Genomic DNA, 5295 nt, shown 5'->3' on the forward strand with positions numbered 1-5295 from the left:
ACCCCCCCCCCTACTCCCCCACCCTCTAAGACAATGAGGGAGGTAGAGTCAGGGAGAGGTGCCTTTTTGGGCTAGCTCTCCCCCGCCGGATTAGGCTGTGCTCTCTGCCAACTAAGATGTTGTTGAAGGTTTCCTTGAGCCTTTCATTATAAGTTGAAGTTAAGGAACGTGCATTAAGGGGCAAAACTGTTCACACATCAGTTTTCTGTTAACCATGATACGGGAGACTCAGGATGTGGGGGTCTTTGCTGGCCCAAAAGGTTAAAGGTCAAAGACCAGAGGCCTGAGACCAGATGTGGTCAACCTCTGGGTAAAGGCTCCTCTATTGAAAGAAGGACAACTCCCAAAGGAGGGTTGAGATGGATAAATAGAGGGGTTTGTGAGACAGTAGGAGAGAGATCTCACATTGGCAGAGATGCTCCAGGATCCGGCATTTTTTGACACTGTTTCTTTCTTGTAAATAAACTTCTTTTTGATTGCAAGTAAAGACGTGTCAGCGGTGAAAACGTCTTCACATCAGCACCTCAAGATACCACAGAGGCTCACACAGGCCACGCCCCCCACTTAAAAACACTTCCTCTTCCTGGATTTCTTCCTTGCTTCTCCTAAGAGTCTGTCTATCCTAAGTGCTCCCCCTGTTGGGCCCCCAGCTACCATTACTTCTTCTCATCCAAATCCACTGACTGGATCTTGCTGCCTCATCTGACATGTCCTTTATTATTTTCCTCACTCTCTGTCCACTTGCTCCTAACTCCCTTACCAAAGAGACAACAGACCTTGCTACAAATCCTCTACATCCTACTTCCACTGGACAAATCCTAATTTCCCATCCCCGCTGCTCTGCTTCTGCCCCTAACTCTGCATACCTGAGCTTCTTCCTTTCATATGCTTCTTCAACTAAGGCCTCCCACGGAACAGTCAGCTCTATTAAATATACTTTCATTCTACTCCTAGACCACAAGACTATATCAGGCCTTAGCTTTGTAATGGCTATTTCCTGTGGAACAACAAGCTTTCCTCCTGAATCTACCTGCATTTCCCAATCACAAGCACCTTCTAAGCTGCCTTGCCTCCTTGTTGTCTTACCAACTTTCTCTCCCTCTTGAACAAACTTGTTTGCAACTCTCTTTATTTTAGGCCCTCCTAAATTTGCCTGCCTCCGTAACTCTTCAATTCCTGCAGCTAAGCTTTTTAAAACCTGGTTATGTCACCACGTATACCTGCCTTGCGACAGACTAACCTTACACCCTGACAGAATGTGCTTTAAAGTTGCAGTACCTGAACACAATGAACATAGTGGGTCTCCATTTACCCAGAGTTTTAGGTGCTGGGGAGTTGGCAATACATCATAAGTTGCTCTATCAAAAATCTAATGCTACTTTCCTCCATACTCCACAGTTCTTTCCAGCTAAGCTTTTTCTTGTCTACACCTTCCCAATTCACCCACTGTCCCTGCTTAGCCTGGACCACTGCCTTTGCACCCCTTAATATTTCCTCCTGTCTACAAACCTGCTCCACGACTAGCTTTCTCTTCTCCTTGGGACCTGCTCTACTCCACACCGGTTTGCTTGGGCCAAGCCCCAAGCCTCCCCGGCCTATTTGGACATTACCCACAATCTCTGTATGCCTGAGCGTTGCCTCCGCCTCCTGCACTGCGATTCTTGGATTCCACTTACTCCACTTGATTGGGTTTGGAACCACCTTACTGACTACTACATCTTTACTCCCAGATAATAGGAGCTCTGTCCTAACCTTAGTACATTTAAACTCCTCCACTAGACTAGTTACTGGGAGCTGAAGTATGCCTTTCCCATACAGTGCCACCGTGCTTAAACATCTAGGAACACCTAGCCACTTCCTAATGTAAGAGCTAACTAATCTTTCCATTTTTTCTGCAGCAGATAATGGAATCTCATATACAGACAGTGGCCACATCAACCTGGGAAATAACCCAAACTGCAGAAACCACAGCTTCAACTTTCCTGGAAGCCCTGATTTATCTATTCTATCCAGTCCCTCAGCAACATCCTTCCGAAACTGCACTCCCTGTTCTCTGTCATTCAAGTCTGCCTTGTACCATCTACCTAGACTCTTTACTGATTTTTCCCTAATTATTGGAATTTCCTCTTCGTCTATTATAAACTTCCTATCACTTAACTTCCCTCTACTTATTGAGATACTTCTAGACTTACTAGGCTTGCTACGCTTACGCTGCTTAGCTATGCTGTGCTGTGCTATGCTGTGCTGGGAAAGGTTAGGCCCAGTCAGTTAATGTTACCCAGTCCTTGGAATAAACAAAGAGGTCCTTTCCAGTGTTGGTGTAAAGTCCAGTGAGTTGGGAGGTTTCCTGGTGGAGTAAAGTCCTGTCTGGCTTTGTTGCTTGCTGTTATCTCCTTTGTTCTCCCCACAGAGTTAGCTGTTCCACGCTAACTCTGCTATGACTCCTGTTGCTTGGAAAATCAGCTGGCCTTGTGTTGTAGCTGCTGATTCTGAAGAGGATTTGGTTCACTCACAGTTAATCCGAAGCAGGTCGCTGCTATTGAGGAGAAGAGTATTTGCAGGCTGCTGTGAGCAGGCCGGCGAGAGAGCTGGTTTCTCAGGTAGCAAGGCAGACCTGGGCTGGGGCCTTGTTGCCATTTGAAGAGCTAAGAGGAGAGAACTGGAGCTGCTCTCCAGAGCAAGCCAAGAAGGGATGAGAGTTTGAAGAGGTCTAGAGGACTGGTTTTGTTTGCTGACACCCTTGGGGGTCACATGTCACACACTGACCCAAACTGGCTGGCCAGTAAGGTCCGTGGGGGGAAGGGTCGTCCCCAGGTGTGAACTGTGAGGAACTGTGGAGTGTGAGTTCCTTTGTCCCGTGGAGCAAAGAAACATTTGGTCTCTTGAATGGTGAGACCCAACAATAAACTCAGTCTAACATTTAATTGTGTGGTCAGTTATAGTTGACCCATGTATGTAAATTTGCCATCGTAGGAACAGTGATAAGATAGTGACCTTAGATATGAGAAGGCACTCCACCTCAGGATGCAGGTAAAATTATACCTCACAGACAGGATCCACTTAGCTAAACACCTGGTGTAACTCACTAGCAACTGGTAACCAGTGAACTGCTATGCTCCTCCATGTCACATGCACAGTGTTTTTAAATCATAATAAAAGCAATAGGAAGTGGGTGGATTGACTTTATTTGTAATGTTTATAAGTTCTCCAAAAAGTAAATCAAAAAAGATTTCATATTCTCATGAAGGGCAAAGTTCTTAGTTTCCATTTACAAAATATACACCATACTTTTGCAAACCCTCAGCATTGCAAAATTATTAAGGAGGTATAAATTAAATTGTATAATTTTGAGTTTGGGAAACATAAAATGCAAGTAACTATTCATTTTACATTTCTCTCCAGCCATTTTGTGAATGAAAGCCAACAACAAGGACCATCAGTCCCTTCATCCTAATTGTATTGCTGATTGAAGATGTTTTCACTGCATTGTACATAAACAAAGTTTACAAACAAAATACCCATATTATAAGTGTCACTGCGTGACTGTAACTAACATTATCCAGTTTATCACTCACAGGAAAACAGCAACTTAGACTCAACAACATGAACACAGGGGTGCTTACTGGAGAATTAAATAACATGCTGCATTTTCCATATCAAGCCATAACTGTAAAAACTTCATGACTGATGTCTGGCAAGCATCTGTTTATCATTACTCATTACAATCTCATGAAGGACCTGATACTGATCCATCATCACAGATACTGTGGTTTTGTGGTAAAACACCTGGCAGCCCACTGGCTTATTATCTGTGAGCACGAGCAGACTAAGCCCAGTTCAACATCCATGTTTGATAAACACTTGCACACAAACATTGACTAACTGTGATTCTAAATTTGATAAATAGTATTTGTTTTACACAAGCCAAAGGAGACATAATTTTTCAGTGCATGAAAGAAAACTTCATCTCTGAGGCCATAAATGAGAGGACTCAGACATCTTGGTGCAAGAAAAAACATTACGTAGTTAGCGTACCTGACATTATAAAATAAACTATGATCAATCTGAAACAAAGCAGCTTCTATGAATGGGCCCCACAGCTCGATGAGACAAAGCAGCAGCTGAAAACCATGAATAACCAATGTTCTGAGCCCTCTCTTTGATGACTTTTTATCCTCTCCTGATGCAGCTTTGGCCACTTTCATTATTTTAACATAACAGAAAACAAAGATGATGGACATAATCAAAAATTGGTGTTGATATACAGCTGATCTAAGATGTTGCTGCCATATGTAAAACATAAACACCTGCATTGAACATAACTGATATTGTTTGTAAAAGCTCAGGGATGCTGATACAAAGAAGGTGGAGAGAATAACAATGCAGGGCACAGAGCTGAGGCAATGGATGATGAGGATGCAGTGAATAGTATTGCGTGTGGAGCACAGCTCTCCATGGCGCAGGGGCATGCAAATGGCCACATAGCGCTCCAGGGTCATTGCTGTCAGAGTAACTGGTGTGACTGTAACATACACAAGTACCACAACACAGATAATGATACACAACCAAACTTGAATAGTAATATCAAACTGGGCGAAGATAAGAAGGAAATCAGACATCATTAACAGCAAACTATCTGACAGTAATTCATTCATTCATTTTCTACCGCTTATCCTCTAGTAGGGTCGCGGGGGGGCTGGAGCCTATCCCAGCATCTTTTCGGGCGAGAAACCCAACTCAAAATTACTAATTTTGAGTTGGCTTGAAATTACTTTTATGAAGGGTTTAATGGCAATACAATCTGGCATGACCCTTTCTGTAAATTCAGGGTGAAAGGACAATGCAAATGAATTATCTTGCCTTCTTAAAGAGAGAGATGTACCCTGGGCTAGGGCAAGGAAAACTACATTAGAGTTTGATTTCTCTGTATTTCAGTCAACTCAGAAATGGATGCACAAATCTGTTTAAAAAAGCTATGAATTAATTTTATCTCACAGAAATGATGAAAAGCGTAAATGATCCAAGGTATTTTTTGGAAGAATGTGATATATTTGGGTACTGTGGATTGCAGTGAGCTCCCATCCCATAATGCTGATGGCTCCCATTTCCTGACTGATAAGACAGATATTATGAATAGATTTACCAAGCATTGTACACCAGCAGGCTCTCAATTTGACTCTTTTTGAACCTTAAATGTAGGAAATGGTAAAATTACCAATAGTAATGGTGAAACAGCTATATCCTAAAACTGTTATGCAGGTTCATAAAGCACTTAAAACACTTAACTACAGCCTA

At 42.8% G+C, this 5295-nt stretch overlaps 1 pseudogene; it reads right to left on the reverse strand.

Moving 5' to 3' along the window:
• Positions 1-3890: 3890 nt before the first annotated feature.
• LOC111653626 (odorant receptor 131-2 pseudogene) lies at positions 3891-4619 on the reverse strand (annotated as a pseudogene).
• Positions 4620-5295: the final 676 nt, after the last annotated feature.

This window comes from Seriola lalandi, unplaced genomic scaffold, assembly GCF_002814215.2.
Source record: "Seriola lalandi dorsalis isolate HSWRI2012SDOR001 ecotype SW California unplaced genomic scaffold, Sedor1 jcf7180002054237, whole genome shotgun sequence".
NCBI classification, from domain to species: Eukaryota; Metazoa; Chordata; class Actinopteri; order Carangiformes; family Carangidae; genus Seriola; species Seriola lalandi.